A 25986-nucleotide genomic window follows, 5' to 3' on the forward strand; every position below is an offset into this window, starting at 1 on the left:
CCTGGACCCAGGTCGCTGAAGGTAAACCGAGCAGAGTTCTCCAGAGAACACCGCCGGACTGCACCTTTCCCAGACCCTGTAGCCTATCCCTCCACTTGTAAATTACCCCACAAAATAAACCTCACTTTTAACTACTTGGAGTGGCCTTAATAATTTCACCAATACGTGCCATTTGCTCTCTCTGCTCTCCGCATTATGCTCTAGCTGCCTTGATATGTCAATCATTATGGAATCTAACCCCTAAGCCACAATAAACTGTCTCTTCTGTAAACAGGCATGGTCACGGTGTTTTGTCACAGCAACAGAAAAGCAATTAATACAACTCTGAAGAATACTATAGGAATTTTAAGGACAACCATTGCAAATGTAATTCCAAATTATCATTTCAGTTTCTCTTCTTTTTTCTTTCTTTTGGAAGGAAAAGAAAACAAAACTGGAATATATCTGATCCTGGCTTGATGATCATGAAATAAGAATAGAACATGAAAAAATAACAGTACATTTCCCAACATTTTCTTTGATACTCATCAGGTGATAGATTGTGAAGGGATTCTCTCTCTCTCTCTCTCTCTCTCTCTCTCTCTCTCTCTCTCTCCCTCCCTCCCTCCCTCCCTCCCTCCTTCCCTCCTTCCCTCCCTCCTTCCTTTCCTCTCTGTGCACTTGCATGAGTTTATATATAGGGGCCATAGGTCGATGTCCATTGTCTTCCTCAATATCTCTTCCCCTAGAACTTACTGTTTTAGCCAGATTGTTAGGTAGCCAGACAGCTCCTTATCCACCCTTCAGGCATTATGGATACAGCTGCATGTCACTCTGTCTGGATATTATGTGGGTGTAACAAACTTAGATACTTGTACTTATATGGCAAACATACTAGACCCATTGAACCATCTCCCTAACTCTTGATCTTTATAGAACTATTTCAGATTAACTAAAGAAACATCATCTGGGACAGATTCTGCATGACATGCTTATTAATTAAAGTTAGCTATCCCACAATTATCATAAACTTAATATTGTGATAATTTCTTATTAGCTCTATGTATGTGTTACTAATTAGTGGTGGCTCTTCAATACATAGAAATATAGAAAACCATGTAATTCAACTTACGGCTCTATCACTGCCAAGAGTCATGAATCTTCTAAATTCTGCCAACAGTCAGAGATGATACTTATGGGAAACAAATCCATTCTTCCCTGAAACATCGGCCTACAAAGTATATGTATCATTTCAATTTCATTCCACTGAGCAAACTAGACATGAAGCCATTCCTGCCTGCAGTGAGCAATGGGAGAGTAAACAGAACATAGTCTCTATATGGACATGTAACACCTTACAGTTGTAAGGAGGATATTAATGAATACTATCATTGTGCAAACTGAGGCAAAATATGAAGTCCAGTCAAAAGCCATCAGCAAGACTCTGGGAGGTAAAATTAATTCTTTCTCAGACTGACCCCAACTGGAGATGGTGTGGGATACATATGTAGCCAAATGCCCCCATTTTCCCAAGAATGGGCATCACTCCAGTGGAAGCCAAGGCTTTCATACCCAGAAGCTATTCAACCACTAAAGTCCACTGCCATGCATTATTTTTCCCCTCTGATGCATCATCCTTGTCTTCCCCAGAATATGGCAAGGACGATGGCTCTCAGAGAAGAAGGTAATGAGGCTCAGGTGAGGACTCCAGGCATAAAGGCTTTATGGTGAGGAGTAGACAGACAGAAGTATGTGGCAAGATGATGTTGCAGAACAACTACTAAAGCCTTGGGTTTTAGGCTCTGAACTTTGTGTTCATGAAATTATTTCTCTTTTTATTTAAATCACTGTTGCACTATTTTTTTTTTTTGGTATTTCAGTTAGTTAAAGATCACAGTCCTAACAGACATAGTGTGATTAGTGTGATTTCCCACATATGCAGTTCACTACTTCTTGGAACAAGAGAATGTCAATGCTTATGTTTTGAGGTAGGGTCTCATGCAGACCAGGCAGGCTTCAAACTTGCTTTGTAGCTGAAGATGACATTGAACTCCTGCTCTTCCTGCACTCAATTCTCAAGTGCTGGGGGATGTCTTCCTGTTGCTGTGACTATATGTTGTTCCCACTGGTTAATAAATAAGCTGCTTTGACCTATGGCAAGGCAACTTGGAGGCAAACGGGAAGGGAGAGAGACAGGGAAGAGAAAGTCGGAGTCTGAAGAGACGCCAGCAGCACTGAGGGAGAAACAGCAGACCAGTACACTATGGAACATGTGGCAAAACATAGATGAATAGAAATGGGTTAAGATATAAGAGCTAGCTATCAAGACGCCTGTCATAGACCATACAGTTTGCAAATAATATAAGCCTCTGTGTGTTTATTTGGGTCCTAGGTCTAAGCGGCTGCCGGCTGGGTGAGAGAGATTTGTCTGGATCATGGGGGCTGGGTGGGACCCGAGAAACCTTCTGACTGTACTCAAGTGCTGAGATTGTAGGCCTATACCACCACCCTTGTCTAGAATATCATTCTTAAAGTAACTATCTTCATCTATTGAAAAGTCACAAACTAACACTGTCTCAAAACCCTCCAAAGTATCAATATGTACATTAAGAATCCAGCTATTTCAAAAAACCTGTCAACAACAATTTGGTGAATTATCCTCTAGAAACTTAAAAACTCAACTGTGTATCATTGGTACTAACAACAGGATAAAAAAGAAAAGAACGGACGACTTCCCTTCTGGACCAGAGGTGAGTGCCTGGGTCCAGCCTGGACCCCATCCCTGGCCACCAGCCACCCCGGGAGGACCTGCCCAGCTTGGCGCCGGGTTCTGGCCACTGGGCAGCTCCCCTTCTAGCCCCACCGGGAGGGATCCCCATTTCCAAGCCCCCGGCAGCCCCTGCAGTCTCCGCGCCCTGCCCCCACGCCCATCTGCCCAAGACCCCACCCACTTCCTGAGACTTAGAGACCGGCCCCCAGCTCCCAGCCTGCCCCCGACAGAGGTGAGTGCCTGGGTCCAGCCCGGACCCCATCCCTGGCCACCAACCACTCCTGAGAGGCCTGCCCAACTTGGCACCAGGTTCTGGCCACCGGGCAGCTCCCCTTCTAGCCCCACCGGGAGGGATCCCCATTCCCAAGCCCCCGGCAGCCCCTGCAGTCTCCGCGCCCTGCCCCCACGCCCATCTGCTCAAGACCCCACCCACTTCCTGAGACTTAGAGACCGGCCCCCAGCGCCCAGCCTGCCCCTGAAGACTTCCCTTCTGGACCAGAGGTGAGTACCCGGGTCCAACCCGGACCCCATCCCTGGCCACCAGCCACCCCGGGAGGACCTGCCCAACTTGGCGCCGGGTTCTGGCCACCGGGCAGCTCCCCTTCTAGCCCCACCGGGAGGGATCCCCATTTCCAAGCCCCCGGCAGCCCCTGCAGTCTCCGCGCCCTGCCCCCACGCCCATCTGCCCAAGACCCCACCCACTTCCTGAGACTTAGAGACCGGCCCCCAGCTCCCAGCCTGTCCCCGACTGCCATTCTGGACCAGAGCTTGCCCCTGACTTCCCTTCTGGACCAAAGAGTTGGACAAGAGAACCCCCTTTTGGACAAGAGAGAGAGTCTTCCTGAGTCTGTCAGATCTTTGTGAAACAAGTCCACTGATAAGACCAAGAAGGAATCACAAGGAGATGGGCAGACGTCAAAGCAGAAGTACATACAGCAAAATGAAGAGCAATACAGCATCACCAGAACCTAGCTCGCCTCCAACATCTAGACCTGAACACCAAAAATTGGAAGAAGCAGAAGAAAGTAGCCTTATGAGTAACTTCATGAAGAAGGTAGAGGCTTGTGTAGAGGAAAAGACAAGAAAATTGGAAGAACGCTGTAAACAACTAGAGGAAAGGGCAAACAAATTAGAAGAAAACAATAAAGCCCTCCAAGAAAACAATAAAGTCCTGGAAGAAAACATTAAAATCCTGGAAGAAAACAATAAAGCACTGAAAGAAAATCATGAAAAAGCAATGAAACAAACAAAGGAAACAGTCCAAGACCTGAAAAGGGAAATTGAAAAAATGAAAAAGACACAAACAGAGGGAATGCTGGAAATAGAAAACCTGAGTAAAAGATCAGGAACTTCGGATGCAAGTATAACCAACAGAATGCAAGAGATGGAAGAGAGGATTTCTGGCATTGAAGATACAGTAGAAGAAATAGTTCCATCAGTCGAAGGAAACACTAAAGCCAACAAAGTCATGAACCAAAATGTCCAAGAAATCTGGGACACCATAAAAAGACCAAACTTACGAATTATAGGGATAGAAGAAGGTGAAGAATACCAACTCAAAGGCACAGAAAATATATTCAACAAAATTATAGAAGAAAACTTTCCCAACTTAAAGAAGGAAATGCCTATGAAGATACAAGAAGCCTATAGAACACCAAACAGACTAGACCCCCAAAAAAAGTCCCCTCGACACATAATAATTAAACAACTAAATGTACAGAATAAAGAAAGAATATTAAGAGCAGCCAAGGAAAAAGGCCAAGTGACCTATAAAGGTAAACCCATCAGAATAACACCCGATTTCTCAATGGAGACTTTGAAAGCCAGAAGGACCTGGACAGATGTAATGCAGACACTAAGAGACCATGGATGTCAGCCCAGACTAATATACCCAGCAAAACTTTCAATCATCATAGACGGAAGGAACAAGACATTCGAAGACAAAGCCAGATTTAAACAATACCTATCCACAAACCCAGCCCTACAGAAAGCACTAGAAGGAAAATTCCAACCGAGGGAAGTCAGATACACACTTGAAAACACAGGCAATAGATAAAGCCACAACAGTAAACCCCAAAGAAGAGAAGTACACACACACTACCACCAAAAATAACAGAGATGAAGAATCACTGGTCATTAATATCCCTTAATATCAACGGACTTAATTCACCTATAAAAAGACATAGACTTACAGAATGGATACGAAAGCAGGACCCATCCTTCTGCTGCATACAAGAAACACATCTCAAATTCAAAGATAGACACCACCTAAGAATAAAAGGCTGGGAAAAGACTTTTCAATCAAATGGTCTTAAGAAACAAGCAGGGGTAGCCATCCTGATATCCAACAAAATAGACTTCAAACTAAAATCAATCAAAAGAGATCAAGAAGGACATTACATCCTCGTCACAGGAAAGATCGACCAAGATGAAGTTTCAATTCTGAACATATATGCCCCAAACATAAGGGCACCCACATATGTAAAAGAAACATTACTAAAGCTTAAACCACATATAAAACCCCACACATTAATAGTGGGAGATCTCAACACCCCACTTTCACCACTGGACAGATCTCCCAAATCGAAACTTAACAGAGAAATAAAGGACTTAACCGATGTCATGACCCAATTGGACCTAATAGATATCTACAGAACATTCCATCCTAACAAGAAAGAATATACTTTCTTCTCAGCACCCCATGGAACTTTCTCTAAAATCGACCACATACTTGGCCACAAAGCAAATCTCAACAGATACAAAACAATCAGAATAACCTCCTGTGTTCTATCAGATCACCATGGTTTAAAGCTAGATTTCAACAACAACAAAAACTACAGAAAACCTACAACCTCATGGAAACTGAATAATGCTCAACTGAATCACCAATGGGTTAAGGAAGAAATAAAGAAAGAAATTAAAGACTTCCTAGAGATCAATGAAAATGAAGACACCACATACCCAAACTTATGGGACACTATGAAAGCAGTGCTAAGAGGGAAATTCATAGCACTAAATGCCCACATAAAGAAGTTGGAGAAATCGCACACTAGTGAATTAACAGCACATCTGAAAGCTCTAGAACAAGAAGAAGCAAAGTCTCCCAGGAAGAATAGACGCCAGGAAATTATCAAAGTGAGAGGTGAAATTAATAAATTAGAAACTAAGAGAATAATACAAAAAATTAATGAAACAAAGAGTTGGTTCTTTGAGAAAATCAACAAGATAGACAAGCCCTTATCCAAACTAACCAAAAGACAGAGAGAGAGAATCCAAATCAACAAAATCAGAAATGAAAAGGGGGACATAACAACAGACATTGAGGAAATCCAGAGAATTATAAGGTCATATTTCAAAAACCTCTACTCCACAAAACTGGAAAACCTAAAAGAAATGGACATTTTTCTGGATAGATACCACATACCTAAGTTTAATCAAGACCAGATAAACTATTTAAATAGTCCAATAACCCCTAAGGAAATAGAAACAGTCATTAAAGGTCTCCCAACCAAAAAAAGCCCAGGACCAGATGGTTTCAGCGCAGAATTCTACCAGATCTTCAAAGAAGAGTTAATACCAATACTCTCTAAATTGTTCCACATAATAGAAACAGAAGGAACATTACCAAACTCCTTCTATGAGGCTACAATTACCCTGATTCCTAAACCAAACAAGGATGCAACAAAGAAAGAGAACTACAGACCGATCTCCCTCATGAATATTGATGCAAAAATACTCAATAAAATACTGGCAAACAGACTCCAAGAACACATCAGAACAATTATCCACCATGATCAAGTAGGCTTCATCCCAGGGATGCAAGGGTGGTTCAACATACGAAAGTCCATTAATGTAATACACCATATAAACAAACTCAAAGAAAAAAACCACATGATCATCTCACTAGATGCAGAAAAGGCATTTGACAAAATCCAACACCCCTTCATGATAAAAGTCTTGGAGCGATCAGGAATACAGGGAACATACCTAAACATAATAAAGGCAATATATAGCAAACCAACAGCCAACATCAAATTAAATGGAGAGAAACTCAAAGCAATTCCACTAAAATCAGGAACGAGACAAGGCTGTCCACTCTCCCCATACTTATTCAATATAGTACTTGAAGTTCTAGCCAGAGCAATAAGACAACATAAGGAGATTAAGGGGATTCAAATTGGAAAGGAAGAAGTCAAGCTTTCCCTATTTGCAGACGACATGATAGTATACTTGAGTGACCCCAAAGATTCCACCCAGGAATTGATAAAGCTTATAAACACCTTCAGCAACATAGCAAGATACAAAATCAACTCAAAAAAATCAGTAGCCCTCCTATATACAATGGACAAAGAAGCTGAGAAGGCAATTAGAGATACATCACCCTTTACAATAGCCAAAAATGACATAAAATACCTTGGGGTAACACTAACCAAGCAAGTGAAGGACCTATATGACAAGAACTTTAAGTCCCTGAAAAAAGAAATTGAAGAAGATCTCAGAAAATGGAAAGATCTTCCATGCTCATGGATAGGCAGGGTTAACATAGTAAAAATGGCAATCTTACCAAAAGCAATTTACAGATTCAATGCAATCCCCATCAAAATACCAACACAATTCTTCACAGATCTGGAAAGAACAATACTCAACTTCATATGGAAAAACAAAAAACCCAGGATAGCTAAAAGAAACCTGTACAATAAAACAACTTCTGGAGGCATCACAATCCCTGACTTCAAGCTCTACTATAGAGCTACAGTAATAAAAACAGCCTGGTATTGGCATAAAAACCGACATGTGGACTAATGGAATCGAATTGAAGACCCTGACATTAACCCACACACTTATGGACATATAATTTTTGACAAAGAAGCCAAAAGTGTACAATGGAAAAAAGAAAGCATCTTCAACAAATGGTGCTGGCATAACTGGATATCAGCGTGTAGAAGGCTGCAAATAGATCCATATCTGTCACCGTGCACAAAACTTAAGTCCAAGTGGATCAAAGACCTCAACATAAATCCAGCTACTCTGAACCTGCTAGAAGAAAAAGTAGGAAATAGTCTTGAACGCCTTGGCATAGGAGATCACTTCCTAAATATAACACCAGTAGCCAGACACTGAGACAAACAATCAATCAATGGGACCTCTTGAAACTGAGAAGCTTTTGTAGAGCAAAGGATACGGTCAACAAGGCAAAGCGACAGCCTACAGAATGGGAAAAGATCTTCACCAACCCCACATCTGACAGAGGACTGATATCCAGAATATATAAGGAACTCAAGAAATTAGACATCAAAAGGACCAACAGTCCAATTGAGAAATGGGCTTTAGAACTAAACAGAGAATTCTCAACAGAGGAATCCCAAATGGCTGAAAGACATTTAAGGAATTGCTCAACTTCCCTAATCATCAGGGAAATGCAAATCAAGACAACTCTGAGATACCACCTTACGCCTGTCAGAGTGGCTAAGATCAAAAACACTGAAGACACTTTATGCTGGAGAGGATGTGGAACTAGGGGAACTCTCCTCCACTGCTGGTGGGAATGCAAGCTTGTACAACCACTTTGGAAATCAATATGGCGCTTTCTTAGAAAATTGGGAATCAATCTCCCCCAAGATCCAGCTATACCACTCCTGGGCATATACCCAAGAAATGCTCAATCATACCACAAGAGCGCTTGCTCAGCTATGTTCATATCAGCATTGTTTGTAATAGCCAAAACCTGGAAACAACCTAGATGCCCTTCAACTGAAGAATGGATAAATAAATTGTGGCACATATACACAATGGAATACTACTCAGCAGAGAAAAACAACGACATCACACGGTTTGCAGGCAAATGGATGGATCTAGAAAAAATCATCCTGAGTGAGGTAACCCAGACTCAGAAAGACAAATATGGTATGTACTCACTCATAGGAAGATGCTAGATGTGGAACAAGGATGACTGGACTGCTACTCACATCACCAGTGAGGCTACCTGGAAAACGGGACCCCAAAAAAAGACACAGAGAAATGGACGAGATCTACATGAACAGCCTGGTCATGAGTGGGAACAATGAAGGGCGACGGTCGAGCGAAAGAGAGTGGGAGATCCCAGCTGGATCAAGAAAAGAGAGGGAGAACAAGGAATAGGAGACCATGGTAAATGAAGACCACATGAGAAGGGGAGGAAGCAGAGAGCTAGGGAGGCCCACGGAGATCCACAAAGACACCCCAGCAAAAGACTGCTGGCAATGGTCGCGAGACGGCAGGAACTGACCTACTCTGGTGATGGGATGGCCAGACACCCTGATAGTTGTGCCATAAACCCCATCCAAGGACTGAGGAATCTGGATGCAGACATCCACGGCTGGGCCCCTGGTGGAGCACTGGGAGTCTAATTAGTGAGAAAGAAGAGGATTTATATGAGCGAGAATTGTTGAAGCCAAGGTTGGATAAAGCACCGGGACAAATAACCAAATGAATGGAAGCACAGGATCTATGAACCAAAGGCTGAGGGGCCCCCAACTGGATCAGGCCACCTGAACGGGTGAGACAGTCAGTTGGCTTGATCTGTTTGGGAGGCAGCTGTGCATTGGTGCCAGGTCCTGGGCTCGTTGCATGAGTTGGCTGTTTGAATCCTGGGACTTATGCAGGGACACTTGGCTCGGTCTGGGAGGGGGGAATGGACCTGCCTGGACTGAGTCTACCAGGTCAACCCCGGTCCTCGGGGGAGACCTTGATCTGGAGGAGGTGGGAATGGGGGGTGGGCTGGGGGGAGGGGTGGGCGAGAGGGGGAGAACAGGGGATTCTGTGGCTATTATGTTGAACTGAATGGTGTTGTAAAATAATAATAATAATAATAAAAAAAAAGAAAAGAACATTTAAACAATGTGTGATAAGCTGATAGTTATATATAATTAAAGGCAGTTATTTATAATTGAAGGAAGTATACCAGAGGCAGGAAAGCTTAGTATTTAATTGAATAGGAAGAAGAAATTTATCCTCTACATTTTAAAAGAAGTAGAATGTATTAAAGAAAAATGTAAGGAATTCAGCAACCTCAATTAATTTTCTCATTGCTGTGATCAAATACATTTTAAAAAACTTAAGCATGGAAGGAAGGAGAGAAAGAAGGAAAGAAGGGAGGGTTTATTTGGGTTCACTGGCTTAAAGGGATACAATCTATCCTGGCAGGAGAGACGTGGCTCAGGAAGAGGAGGTGACAGCTTACATCGCATCCTCAGTCAGGAAGTGGGGTGGTCATTGGTTTACTTTTCCTTCTCCCTTTTATATTCAGCCTGGACACCCAACACATAGAATGGCTCCGTTCATATTTACTGTGCATCTTCATTTCCCAGTCATGCTCTGGAGACGCTGTCCCAGAAATGATCAGCAGTGTGGTTCCTGGGTGACTCTGAATCCGGTTGCGCCAGGAAAGATTAGCTATCACATAGATAGATGGGAGAATATTGATAAATGAAGCCATAAGGTAACCAAAGTGCCTTTTATATCTAGCAGATAACAAAATGATATAGTCAGCTGGGGACCTAAGAATGAGTTATGAATAAATTGCCAAAAGATCACATAACTAACTTCCACCCCGACTTCATGAGCATAGAAGAAATGAGACAAATGAGAATTGTCTCCAAAAATTCCTCAAAATGGACGCAACAGATATGTTTCCACAAAGTGTCCATTTTTCAATTTGGAGATTTGGGTATAATTTTTCCATGTCTACTGTGGGAAGAGTTGTCCCTAACTCCATTTTATTTCTTGTGCTGCTGATTCATTGGTTTTATTTTGGGGCCTCATAACTTACAGACTGACAATGTGTGGAAAAAAGAAAATTCATTCCCTTCCGATTTCCTTGGCTTCAGTGAGCCTTCTACAATAACATATAAATAAAGCATGTATTGCATATATATTTTTAAAAAGTCAATAACATCCTTCCCAACAGTCTCTCATTAGTGAAGATAAGCCTGTAGTTTGGATATTAATTTTCCTATAGTATGGGGTGAATCAATTCTGTCCTACTTCTTGCTATTATTATTTATGACTTTCTAAAGTATAGAGCCTTGAAAAGCCAAACTTCAGAAACATGATTGGCTGGAAAACAAGAGTTCACATAATGAAATAGTTAGGTTTTCCTGATATATAAACTTATTAAACACTTTGGTTTTTATTCACACTTAAGTAAGTATCCCTGCTGCCAGTGGGTTAAAGTGTGGCTTTTTTTTTAACCTAGAGAGCTACATGTTGAACAGCATGAATAGATGTTACTACATAATTAGAATTAATACATAGAATTTTTTGACATATGGTGACTTGAGGAAGTAAATGCTAAGTGTCAATTGCTCAATAAGGAGTCCATATTTTCTTCTTTTTCTGCTGAGAATTGACTGGACAGGAGAAATCTGTCCAAAAAGTTATAATCTTGGTGAACGTCACTGATAGCCACATGATCTAATGAATCACGTGAGAGGGGGCAAACTGAAAGGACTAACTCTAAAGTTTAAATGACCATTGGCATAATTAAATATAAAAATACGATTAAAATTAGGAAACAAAACCTTAGACAAGGTATTAGAGGTATAGTCACTTTATTTCAATATAATGAGTGGAAAAAAATTGAAACAATATTTAAACACACACACACACATACACACTTTTTCAAAGTAAAGCCATTAATTATATGCAACCATCACCAAAGGAGATGATGAAAACCTTACAATACATTTAATGTAGAATCAGTTTTTATATTTGAAAGTGTGATGTTTGTGAAAATCCGTCACTCAGAAGCATATTACTACTGTGATTTTACAATATATTTCTCCTCTATGTCCGTAAGTCTTTTTACTTAAATTCACTTTGTAGTACCAGAGCAAAATATACGCAGGACAGATCATGCTCAAACCAAACCAATATATTTTTTTAATGATGCACTTGGGACTGGAGATGTGGCTTGGTTGGTATAGTGCTTCCTAGCATGAACAAATCCCGGGGTTCAGTCCTCAGCACTTTATAAACCAGGAGAAGTGGTGTATGCCTGTAATACCAGCACTGGGGAGGTAGAGGAAGTGGGATCAGAAATTCAAAGTCATCCTTGACACCTGGAGAGTTAGAGGCAAGCCTCAAAAGAAACATAAAAAGCCCCACAAGAGTGGCTGAGGTATACCTGTTTTACCTGGGTATCTGGGCCAGGCCCAACAGCCTAGAATTAATAAAACCATAAAATAAAAGAAATATAACATCTCAGATAGATGGAAAGAGAAAGCTCTCGGTTGGACCCATTTTGACTGGATTGTAAATAAAACAAGTCATTGGTAAAGGGTCTTCACATGTGCTATAATCCTTAGAGTAATCATTGGAAAGCCCTCAACCAGGATCAGATGCCTTATGGCAACCCAGAGTCCCTTCATCATGAGAGAATCAAGAGTGGGCATGTCCACTAAGTCCAGGCCTCAATTGGTCCTCATATCCTACTTAAAGACAACAAGGAGACCTAAAACACCCCCTGGGTCTTCCTAATTACATAAGCCTTGTTCTCACTAATGAGACTAATTTACAATGTTTCTTTCTCCTTTATCCACAACCCCAAGCCTTAAGATTCCTAGGTCACTCTGCCCTCTTGTGTTTTACCTCTTCAAGATCCCACATCCTTTATTCCACCACCACCACCACCACCCGGAGCTTCTACTGACTTCCCGAAGCCTCCCCAAATGCCCTCTTAGCCCATAACTCACCATCAGCATATTTCTTTATATTTGTATTTTTATTCTTTACTAGATGGGCGTCAGACCCTACTCTCAGTCCCACAGCACTAAAAATGGGAAACACCAGATTCCTTACTCTGCAATGAAGTTTCCAGAACATTCTTCGTCCCATCTCCTTTCCACCTTTAATCATGCCTTATGTTATATTTTATCATTTCCCACTTCTTAGTGCATCTGTTTCATGAGAACCATATATTTATCCTTTTAACCTTTCATAGTAATTCTCCCCAATAGTTTTGGAAAAATCAACATAAAACAAGATACTCTTTTAACCCCTTTAACTTTCAATTCTGAGAACTACTCTCCAGCAATAAACTTATATTTTCATGGTTATACCCCAGGAATTCTCATGTATTGCCCGACTTCCCCAAGACATTGACTTTACTCACTCTGCTCCGTGACCACCATCTCCTCACATTAAAGCCCCTCTTCCCACCTCTCTTCCACTCCACCCTTCTTCCACACCCACCAAGACCACCCGAACCTTGATCCTGCATCCTTTCACTCTCCTTCATCCACTTTGGTGTTTTATTTCCCTTTCTCACCTCCCTCCTCAGTGTCTTGGTTCCATATAAATGCATACACCATTGCTTCTCTTTCACAGCTGTGGGAAGTGGATAAAGGCCTGAGTGAATGTATATTGTTGAAATGAGCAGAGCTGTGTCAAGGACCATAGTGCCTCAGATTGGAAGGTCAAGGGCTTCCTCTGATCAGGCTCAGAAAGAAGCTAAATCTCTCTCTGCTTCAAGTACAGATGTCAATGATGACTACAACCTGAGTCTGATCCCCTAATCCTACCAAGATTATCTAACCTGCCTCCTACTTATTAGTGCCATATATGACAAACCACTGTGTTTCTGTTGGTGGTGGTGCATCTTCATTAGATGGTATGACCCACCCAGTCCCAGCTTTTTCCTGTGTGTGTCTGCTGCTTCTTCATCCCCAATCATCTAATCAGGTCAGTCCGTAAGCAATACAGGCTGCATCCCATACTTTTTAAAAGTCTTAAAAATTTTAAATCAGTCTTTACAGATACTTATTATCACATCACCTGCATATAATACTCTGCTCTTCTCACCCATATAATATTATGTTTTGATCCCCTTTCATAGTGGAACTATGCATGCCCTTCCTTGAAGACAATCCCTGAGTACCAGATTCTATCCCATCCCACTTCCATAAACATTATTTCAGCATGTCTCTCTGTGCCTTTCATGTTCAGTGTGTGTGTGCTTGTGTGTGTGTGTGTGTGTGCGTGCGCGCGTGTGTGCATGCTATACTGAATTATTCTCATCTGATGCAAACATGCCATTACTTCTCAGAAGCTGTTTTTAAATTTTTTATGGTTCCCATTCCATTTCACTATGCAATTTCTTGCCCCTCTTTGCAAGGCAAAAATTTTAAGGGATTATTACTGTCTAACTGTACCCATTTTAATTTCTCTCTCTCTCTCTCTCTCTCTCTCTCTCTCTCTCTCTCTCTCTCTCTCTTTCTGGTGTGTGTGTGTGTGTGTGTGTGTGTGTGTGTGTGTGTGTGTGTGTGACTGTGCAGGTGTGTTTATATCTCTCTGTCTCCGTGTCTATCTGTCTGTCTGTCTCTATTCTTTTCCCCTCCCTTCCCCTCCACCCTCTGCCCTTGTCTCTCTTGTCCTTTCTCTGGCCACAAGGAAAGCAAGACAGAGCATGGGTATTTTTTTCTATCCATCCTGGCCATATTGTCTTGATACAGAGTCTCTCACTTCATAAGAAGATCACAACTAGGCTAGTTGGTCAGGGACCACTCAGAATCTGCCTTTCTCCCCTGTCCAGTGCTAGGATTACACATGTGTGTAGCCAAACCTGGATTGTTATGTGAATGCTGGGGATTCTAAACAACTCTGCCTGCCTGTACTGCCAATCTTCTTACTCACTGAGCCATCTCCCAAGCCCCCCATATTCACTATTATCCATTCAGATTCCCCTTTAAAAAGTTAGTGGTATCACTTCTAGCTGAGGCATCTGGCAAGTAGAGGACAGAAGATGTTAAGGTGAATCCTGGTTTCCAAAAGTCCAAGAAGCAGAAACTTTGATAACTTGGCATAGGAGAAGGTGGCTGTTCCTGCTCAAATGCATGACATTCCCCTTTCCCATTTCTGTCCCAGAAAGACGCTCAAAGGGATGAATGATATCCAGCTATATTGTGGTAGTGGATAGTCTTTGACCATCTCTTACTCTGTTTCTCATATCAGCTTTCCTGTTGCAAAATTTCTTTGTTTCCTATTACACATTAATACACATGTTGCTAATTTATTATGTATTCTGCATGTTCTCATCAGTGAGGCTTCTTGAAGTTGAAGGAATTAATAAATGGTCCACCACTGAAAAATGTCTGGGTTTTTTTCCTGTTAAGTAAAGCTTCACAATAGCAGAATCTTGTTCACTTACAAGTTCAAATACCCACAGCACTGCAGGTCACACACACTGTGTTTAGTAAGTATTTGTTAAAAACTGGTTACCACAGCAATTTATGTTTGTAGAAGTACATTGTGAAATCTTACTTTAACCTTTGACAATGGAAAATACATCAAATCAAGAATTAACAAATGAACTCAATATTAAGAATAAACAAGTTCTGTGTCCAAAGTGTGTGCTGTCTTCAATAATAGATGCTTACCTTCATGTTCTGGAAGGCAACTGAGGGCAATGACAATACCCTATATTGTTGGGGAGTCTCTTGAACTCCCCCAACAACAAACTTGAAGGGAGGTTTCCCACATCTGGCACTGGAGTTTCTGTTAGATAAATATGGCTCTTGGGGGAAGTATTGTCACTCATATATAATATGTGTTTTAAGTAAACATAAAAAGTATGACTTTTTTCAAATATATCTAGAGGTATTTATCTCTCTCCCTCCCCTATCTGCTATCAAAGTCCCACCTCCATATTTCATTCCCTCCTTCACAGGACCTGTGCCCTACTACCATCCTCCACTTTAGAGCTCCTTCTCCCACCCCCATGGTCCCTTTTATACTTTGCTGGTTTCTGTGTTACTCCAGTATTTCTTTTTGGAATGACCATATTTTTAATGAATTTTTGTTTATACTTTTAAGCATGAAAAGATTTTTTCCAGGGGAATTTTCTCAAGAGTGAACATTTTAAAGCAAATATTTCTTTTTAAGTGAAATAATTATTTGAAAGTACTCTCCCTTCAAGTAGCATGCTAAGTGTCTTCAGCACCATGAACCCTAGTTGTTAGGGTTAGAGTTTCTAGCTGAGTACCTGCTGGGTATTCACCAGAGAAGATTGGGCATGGGTTTAGGCCAACAGAAAGTCTTCATTAGCTCACTGGAGATGACACTGTGTGTTTGGGATCCCAGTGTAGCCTCCAAGTCTTCCTCAGGGTGAGTTTTTAAGCACACAAACCATATTCTGGGTTGACATACTTCAGTCAACAAAAATAGTTAGCCAGAAGCAGAACTACAGAAGCCAAAAAGCCATGTTCGTACATTTAGACACTTTCTCATAGCTATGGACTTTGATGGATTAGGTCATTGTTTCAGGTTTGACAGGTGGTGTTATCTATGCACTGAGTTTTGGAGCCTTAATGGTACTTCCATCATGGAGTCAGTTGTGCTAAGGGCTTGGTGCCTGCTAAGCCTGGAGCCCTGTTATGTTACCAGGTGAATTTTTCCATGTTTGTAGGCATTGGTAAGTGATATCTTCAGCAATATGGCCTTCCTGTCAGGTTGTTGAGAGCAACCAGTAACATTAATAGGCCTGTGATGTTTTGGGGTAGGGAGTAGTATATGAGACACCTATATTCAATGATTCAACAAGATATACACTATTGCTGGCACTGGAGGTTTTAGTTGGTGCCATAAGATATCAATCTAGTTATGGCTCCAGCTACAAACCCTGTGACCACAACAATGACCCAGCTACAAACCCTGTGACCACAACAATGACCTGCCAATAGTGGCACAAAAGTTATGGGAGTAACCAATCACTTTTTTTTTATTTGATGTAAGAGACATGAGATGGAACCCACACTCAGGTTCTGCAAACCCATACTACTATAGTGGTCAAGAACCTGAGACCAGATAGGTTGTGGGCCTTTGGAGAAAACCCATTACTATTCTTCTGCTAAAGGAACAAAGCAATAAACTGACTCCTGGTAACATGTTGCTATACCTATAGAACACTTCATCAGTTCTCCTTGCAGTAGACAACAATTAACGCAGAAACCCACAACCGGACTACATGCAGAGGGTGAGAGACTTACAGCACTCTGCCCTAAATGGAATATGTCCTTATCAAACCCCTTTTCTCCAGGTTTGAGGAGCCATACAACAGAGGAGCTGAAAGATGGCAAGAGCCAGAGGTAATGGACATTTCCAAGGAAACAGATACAACAAGGATGATACACATATGAATTCACAGAGTCTGTGATTGATAGCACACACAAGACCTGCAAAAGTTCAAACCAGACAAAATTCCAGCACGGAAAAAACAAAGTGGACATAAAACTCCCACACTTAACCAAGAAACTATTTGAAATTTTTGCCTATTGAGAAAGGAACAGTAAGTTTTCTCCAATGGAGTATCACTAGGCATATCAAGCACTCTCTGAGGCAGACCTCATCCCCAGGAGCAGCTGACCAACAACAACAACAAAAAAAATGAATCAATGCTGTTTGTTTGTTTGTATATCCTTTTTGTTTTGTTTAGTTTCATCTCGCTGTTTGTTTTGACCTTTGTTTTTTTGTATTCCTAATTTTTTTAGAGAGAGGGAGAAAATGAGAGCAAGAAAAAGGAAAAGAGAGAGAGAGAGAGAGAGAGAGAGAGAGAGAGAGAGAGAGAGAGAGAGAACATATGATGAAGTTAGGTGAGTATGAAGGTGGAGAAATTTGGAAACAGTTGGGAGAGGGGAAATAATATGATCAAAATATATTGTATGTACAAAAAATTAAATACAAATACCAACCTTTCTAATGCTAAGGGAATTTTGAAGAAGAGGCAGCAGCAAAAATATAAGAGCTAGAAGATGTTGGGGAAGCTATGACATGCCACCTTCTGGGCAAGATGTAGCCACAGAATTACAAACTCCCAATAGCTACGCATACCTGACTGGGTCTGCACAATGGTCAGGAACAGAGGAAACAAACCAAAAGTTGTGACTGTGGGAAAGGAGCTAGTAGGGAGGTGGGGTATGCAAGAGGGTGAGAGGAGATAATGGAAGCGAGGAAAGGTGAGAGTAATTAGAGTGAATTATATATATGTAGGAGTTTGGAAAAATACATCTAATTAATCTTTAAAGTATAATCTCAATAAAATGCAGTCATTTTCAGCAATAATAGGAGCAGTATAAATCATTTGTCTGAAGATGTAATTTTGTAGGAAACAACCTTAATTTTTTATTACTATGTTTTATGTACGTGAATATTTTGCCTTCACAAATGTCTATGCACCATGTGTGTATATGGTACCCAGAAAGACCAGAGGAGGCCTCAGATCCACTAGAACCACAGTTACAGATGATTGAGAGCTATCATGTTAGTGCTAAGAATCAAAGCCAGGCCCTCTGGAAGATCAACCAGTGCAGTTAATGGTTGAGCCATCTGTCCAGCCATGGAAAACAATTCTAAATTTGTATTTCCTTTCTCATACTTTGATAACTGTTTGTTTTCTTACAAATAAAATCCATAATTTTAATAACTTAAACTTAAATTTATTAAAAAGTAAAAAAATAGCTTTATATGGTAATTTCCCTTTTCTACAAGGATTCAGTCTAGATAGAGGATTAAACAAACCAAGGGGGGGTTGTATGGAAACCTAATACAGTTGAAGATTCTTAAAATATATGTGGAGGAAAATATGAAAAATACATGAAAGAGATCTAAATTGGAATCCACAAACAGGGGAGATAAAGTCCCAAGAAGACATCTCTCACTACCAAATGGAACCTTCAGTATCAGGAATGGGTTACATCTAGTTGAGTTGTTGGCCAAAGGGGCCCCATGGAAATCTCCAGACAACTCAGACTATTCTCAAAGTCAATGGTTGTGCTCCACAAACTGATGATAAGGTCTTTTTACTGAAGATGACATCTACATTACTCACTGAACATGAAGAAGATGATCTGATGCCTACCTAGAGCCTTCACCCCTACTGACTAGTGTTCATGGTACTGGAAGGTACTCTACACACTGCCAGAGGAGAAAGATAAACACCAACTCAGCTCCAAACCCTTTAATCTACAATTTTGGCCTGCCTGCAAGATATGCTGGTGCAACTGTGCCCAAAAGTTGTTGGAGTAGCCAACCACCATCTAATTGGAATTAAGGCCCACTCCGTGAGATGGAATCCCTGCCCAGAACTGCTTGGGTAGCCAAGAACCTAAGACATAGATAGGCCATAGACCTAGGGGAAAACCAAGTACTATTGTTCTGCTAAAGAACATAGCAATAAAATAACTACTAATGACATTTTGCTGTACCCATAGATCAGTGTCTGGCTCAGTCATCATCAAAGAAGCTTCCTCTTGTAGTAGATGGGAGCAACTGGACAATATGTGGAAAGAAAGAGACCTTGGAACACTCAGTCCTAAATGGGATGTCTCCATCAAATGCCTCCCCTCAGGGTTCAGGGAAATACTCGGAAGAGGTGGCAGCAAGAGTGTAAGAGCCAGTGGGGATAGAAGACACCAAGGAAAAAAGGTCTTTTGGACACTACAAGACTGAAGCAGTCTGAACCCCCGAGACTGTGGCAGCACACACAGGCACATACAGGGCCTGCACTGACCAAGTCAGAGGGGTCCCAGTCCTGAGAGGGGAAGGAGACACAAGCCCCCTCCCTAACTCTCTCCAGGTGATATCAAGAGGCAAAGGAAAGATTAGTTTCCCCCAGTGGAGTCTCACTGGGTACAAAACCATACTTAAGGCCCAATTCCAAGCAGTAGATGACCAACACAAAATGAACCCCATGATATTTTTGAAGATTTTTGTCTCATGATTCTTTGTCTGGGCTTCTTTTTTCTTTTTCCTTTACAGATCTTTTGTTTGTATGTTACGGTTTCTGATTTTATTTTTAGGAGATTTCTATGTGTGCAAATGTGTGTGTCTCCACGTCTGTATTTCTTGTCCTTTTCCTTTGACTCTTTCTTTTTTCTCTTGTTTTGTCCCATTCTAGTTTGTTTCTTTCTACTTTATCTTATTACTATAGCAGCAGCAGCAGCAGCAGCACTAACCACCACCACCACCAGCAGCAGCAGCAATAGTTAGTATTTTAGATGTCTGTATTCTAATGAGAGAGAAAACAGGTATAGATTGAGTAGGTAGGGAAGTGGGAGGGACCTAGGAGTATATCATAGAGGAGAAACTATAATCAGAATACATTGAACGAAAGAAAATACTTCATCCTTCCAATCATTTCCTACATGTGCATTTTTCTATGTTTAAGGCATTTCTTCTGTTTTATAAATCTTGTTTGTGTGTATTCCTAATATAGAACACAATGTTGTGAGAATACAAATAAGTATTAAACTGGTTACCATAATAAACTAAATCAGCATTAAAGAAGAAAAACATTGCAAGAGAAAAATACTTCAAATGTAAAGATTAAGAATTCTTCCAGGTCTCCTCCATGGCACTTTCTCTGTATCAGATGCAGTTGAAGAAGCTATGATAACCCAGAAGTAGATGTTCATTTCTAACTTAATTCACTTCTTGATAAATAGACATTTTTTTACTAAAAATAATAACAAGAATAAATGAATTTTTAAAGATCAGAATGGGAATATTTTTGCCATTTTACTCTATCCAATAGTTGCTGATATTTGGTAGAACACATCAAAGGAAAGATTAGATAATCTTATTCCAGAAAGGCACAAGATTATAATACTGTTGCTTTTTCTACAGCATAATCCACCATTTACACCCACACCAGTTGAGAACTCAAGTTGAACAAATTTTTAAGGGATCTACATAGACAATTTCTTATAGCACCCGTGTTGATGTAGTAGCTATGAAATACAGAACATAGCATTTACACAGGAGAGTAATCAACACACAGGAAAATATCCCACCAATCAATGTCATGGAATTATGAACTCCCAGACCCCTGTCATAAATATTAGAATAGTCTTAATGACACTGCTTACTGTAGCGTGTAGTGTGATTATAACAACCATCAGTACGGCACTCTAATTATTTTAAGAAGTATTATTTTAATAATTTGGAAGTACAACTCAAAAGTAAGTTCATTGAAAATTCTCATTTCAAGTGACAAAATTCCCTGTTCTCACTTTTATTTTCTCCTTGTTTGTTATGAGCTATAGGTTTTTTCCTTTGTCAGAGCATGAAACACATATAAGCTTTACAATATTTATTGAATATCAAAAAGAGAAACTATACCAACTTTTAGATCAATTTCTCTTTTTTAAGTTCCCAACCATAATTGGCTATCCTTTCCCTAGAGGCTCTGACACATCAATAACCTGAGTTAAGCCCCTTAAGTATTTATGCTAAGCAAACACGAGGGCTACTTAACTACAGCAAAGCTACTCACCCATTAGTTTTGATCAATTGCTTGGTGGTCACTTTCATTAGACTGTTTAATTTGGACCACAATTAGAGTTTATCCCTTTAAAAGATAAAGTAGAGTCCCCAGCCATTAATTATAGGTTCTGACTACAGTGGGTCACAAGATGGATGTTACATAGTCTCCACTGAAAGTCCAGTTCAGCAAAACCGTCCACTCCTCTTTGAAGAGGCTGTTCCTGCAACTCTAATATTAAAACTTAAGTTTCTTCCTGAAGAATGTAGGAGCCCCTGAGATACTTTCCGATGTGTCTCCTTAGGATACAGATCAACTAAACAAATCTGCAAATGGTTGTTTTGTAAGGATATAAGTACATATACAACTTACAAATTGAGGTAGGACTATTGAACCATATTCTATTGCCTCTTCACTAAAGTGATGAAATGTAATATCAGCTCTTAATTTCTCCAGCTCCTAGTGACCTATTCATCTCAAAGGCAACAGCAGAATGAAAATGAATGAAATCCTTGCCTTGCAGCAACTAGTGGAACTGGAGATACATGGAACGAAACAGGCACAGAAAGTACCGGATTATTTCCCTCATGTGTGAAACCTAAAATGTTGATTTCATAGACATTAAGACTAAGAGGATAGTCACCAGAGGGTAGGGAATCTGGAGTGGGGGTGGAGGAAGGGAAAGATTTGTGAGTGCATGCAAAATTACAGAGAAGAGCAAGAACTTCTGGTGTGCTTCTGTGAACATAGGTTGCAATATTGTGCCACACATTTCAAAAAGCTACAAGCAAGCCGTTTGTGTCAGATTGGTCCATAAATACTGAATTTGCATATAAATTCAGTATAAATGGACCAATCTGACACATTGAAAACTCCAAGGAAACTTGATTGGTATTGAAAACAAAACAAAACAACAAAGTTAAAAACCTAACAACCTAGAATTCGTACTTGACGACACTGTTCTTCAAAAGTGAGAAAGGAATAAAGACTCTTTCAGACAAAACAAAATAGAATGTATCTGTAGTAGACCCACCCTTCAAAAATAAAAGAAATTAATTAGGGAGAAGAGACATGGCATATATCAGAAACTCAGGCCTACACAAAGAAAAGAATACTTTGCAAAACGATCAAGCGAAGATAAAAAGAAAATCCTTTTCATATTTTAATTTATCTAAAAGACAACAATTTGTTCAAAAAGTGATAGCAAAAATGTATTCAGTTGTATAGGCCTATGTGTATTTATAATCTCGTACATGAATAAAATTAATGATGACAATGACCCAAGAGTTAAGAAAGAAAAGTTGTGATTACTGTGTTACTACAAAGAGTTATAAAGCACTCACACTGTGTGTGAAGAGATCTAGAGTTCCTTGAACATAGACGCAGAGTAGTTACAAATTTATATTAGCAATTACAATAAAATGACTAAAAACTGAGTTTTAAAATTCTTGACAATGATGACTAAAAAACATTTGTTTTTCAACTTTTGACATATATTGTGAACATTTTCACACCTGCTATCCACTCTTATCTCGTTCATACTCACACAATGTCCCCTTCTGCTCAACCGGTGTCCCTCATATTCTCCTATATTACTTTTGTGGGGCTTGTGCAGGTTGCCATAGCTGCTGTGTGTTTGTGAATACATTGGCTGTGTCATCCTCAAGAGCGAGTTTCGTAAGAACCACTTTCTGATTGACCTGGGGTCCCCTCCATGGGAACACATACCTGCTACTGAAAACCTAGGCAAAAACCTCTATCTGGAGATGTCTCAGGACCTTTGGAGGGATTTACTATTGATATTAAGCTGAATGGATGCATGAGTGAATTTATTTCTTAATATATATTTATAACCGAGGACTAGTGCAGCTATTTGCTTGGCCAGAGATGATTCTATTTTAGTAGGCAATGGTAAATAACAAAACAGATAACTGGTTAAAATGTTGAAAATAAAGTATTCGTAAGTTCTCAGCCCTAAGAGGCCATCTACTTCATCCCCTGAAAGACCCAAAGATTATCTGGAAAATGAAGCAGAAAGACTGTAAGGTAAGGGCTGGAAGATAGGAAGATGACCTGTGAAACTCTTGTCTTTGGATCAAAAATAATATTTTTAGAGGGTACATAAAATGGAGAGGGTGGTCCAGGTATTCTGTTTAATGCTCAGCACTTAAAAAAAGAAATGAAAAGAAAAGAAACTTACTCTCAGCACTTTGCCTGGTTATGAGTCTCTGCAGCAATTTACACTCACTGTAAGAAGTTTCTCTGACCAAGGTCGAGGGTAGCATTAATCTATGGGTTTAAACATAAAAAATTAAGATGACAGTTTGACAGCATGTCTATTTAGTGAAACAACAATTATAAGGCCCATCTGCTCCCACAAGGATCTATGACATCTCTAGCCAAGGGCTTTTGACAAAGTTTACAGTACTAGGTGGACTTCTCTTCTGTGGAGCAACCATAAAATCGGATCAGAAAGTGGTTGGTTACCTCTGTAGTAGTCATGCCGCTGTTGTAGAGCACATGCTGTCTGGAAGGTCAGTACTGTAGTAAATAGAGTCCACATCTGCGTAGGATCATTGATGAATTCTCTCCCCCAGCAGCCTGCATAGAACATCAGACACTATGAAAGCAAGCAGCAGGGAAGAGATTCTAGCTCCATCCCAGCTTAATTTTTCTTTGTCTTATTATCAATAGATATGTGTCTTCAATAGGACCATCATCTGCTTCTGGCAGGCAACCAGGAGCAATGTCAATAGCCTATATTGTCTTGGGAGCCTTTGGGGCCTCCTTTTGGTGTATTAATGGATATATACTTAATAGCTCATCGAAGAACTTTTTTTAACATAGGTCATTTATTGTAAAGTTGATTAAACCACTAGAAATAAAAGTAAACAAACATAAAACTGTAAAGAAAATACAATTTCTTTACAAAATTGTAAAGAAAATTGTTAAGAGACTACTATGAACAATTTATAGCAATAAATTACTTTGAGTTAAATGCATAGCTTTTTAAAAAATTAAAATGATTAAAATTTACCCATTAAGCCAGGCAGCAGTGGCGCACACCTTTAATCCCAGCACATTGGAGGCAGAGGCAGGCAGATCTCTGTGAGTTCAAAGGCAGTATGGTCTACAGAATGAGTTCCAGGACAGCCATGACTACACAGAGAAACCTTGTCTAAAAACAAAAAGCCAAAACAAAACAAAATATAAAACCTAAACCATGAAATAGTAAAATTTCTAAATGATAAGTAAGAATCAGAAAAATCTCTCTCACTCTATTACCACCCCAGAGATTCAAGTCAGGCAGAATAATTAGTGTTCTATAAAAATACATAAATACTTTATTAATATTAAAGGAACATATCTTCAGAAAAAATAGTAAAAGGTGTTCTTTCTATAACACAGCTCATTCAATGATGTTACTGTAATTAGTCCTATACATCTAGACACAGTGATAGCTGAAGAAGAATAGTCATGGCAAATTGTAGCTATTGAAACATTGTTGTAAAAAATAAAAAAGCACAAGAAAATTAATGAAGGAAACATAGTCATAATAAAAATACTGTCCATCCTCACTGTTTCATTATCCCAGAATGCTGATTGGTTCATCATTAGCACACTTGTGGTTGTGAATTATAGCATTAGTACATAAAATTCTTTATTAGCACATGAAAGAAAAACTATGTCTAGTAGATGTAGTAATAGCACATGATAAATCTCAATATCCATTAATGACACAAAAAGACATTCTCTATGAGTTAAGTAAGGCAAACTATTCAAATATATTTCTTTTAAAACACCTTAAAAATTCAAAATTCAGTCTCCAAGAAATGTATTAAATTGTAAAACATTTAAAATTTTGCATGATCTAAAAATGAAAAGTTGTAGCATTTAATGTTTCATGTAACATTATAATCAGAATTCTAATTAATATAAAGATTAATGGGAGAATTCTGGGAAGCAGAAGGCTGAGGCGGAGAGACACTGCAGCCGCCGCCATGACCAGCAGCATGTGAAGACGCCGGTAAGCCACCAGCCACGTGGCAAGGTATAGATTTATGGAAATGGTTAATTTAAGATAAAAGAACAGTTAGCAAGAAGCCTGCCACGGCCATACAGTTTGTAAGCAATATAAGTCTCTGTGTTTACTTGGTTGGGTCTGAGCGGCTGTGGGACTGGCGGGTGACAAAGATTTATTTGTCCTGACTGTGGGCAAGGCAGGAAATCTCTAACTACAAATGGCGCCCAACAAGAGGGCAAGAGTTTCCACCTAAAACCTGAGAAAAGATTCTAAAACGGAGCTAAAAACAGCTTCCTAATTGTCTCTCTCAAATGAGCAGCAGCTGCCGGTTTGAGTTCCTGGCGGGTTCCTAGCGTGTGCGCTTGACCTGCAGTATGGCGGGAATGAGGCGTCTGCAAGTGGCACATTAAGCTGCGTGGTGGATTTAGCCTTTACTAGTACAAAACAAAAAGAGGTTTCTGGGCTACACGCTGCTTGGATAAAAGCACAGACTCACGATGGCTCCCAGAGCTGGCGGAAAACGTACCACCGCCATGTTGGGAAGCTGAAGTGGGCGGAGCCAGCAGCCACAGTGCTAAGAAGGCTGCAGTTTAAAGCAATAGGCTCAAGGTAATATAAAACATAAGCCACATAAAGATGGCTACCACACAGAGAATCTGGATTATGTTCTCTTTGATATTTGTAACTGAAGAAAAACATTTGATTGCAAAAGCTGTTGAGTTATGCCAAAACGTATATTTTAAAGGTACCTTGACTACAAAATTTGGATGTAAGAATATGTTGCTTTGGAAAAGAGGCTCTGCTTTTGTTTCTACAGAAAGCCAGAGGCTATGGATTTGTTCCAGATTAAGATACATCAGGTTTGACCAGCCAAGACCACCTGAAAGGTCTCCAATGACACCATGGCCCAGATGATCCAAC

This window comes from Peromyscus maniculatus, chromosome 5 (assembly GCF_049852395.1).
Source record: "Peromyscus maniculatus bairdii isolate BWxNUB_F1_BW_parent chromosome 5, HU_Pman_BW_mat_3.1, whole genome shotgun sequence".
Classification (NCBI taxonomy): domain Eukaryota; kingdom Metazoa; phylum Chordata; class Mammalia; order Rodentia; family Cricetidae; genus Peromyscus; species Peromyscus maniculatus.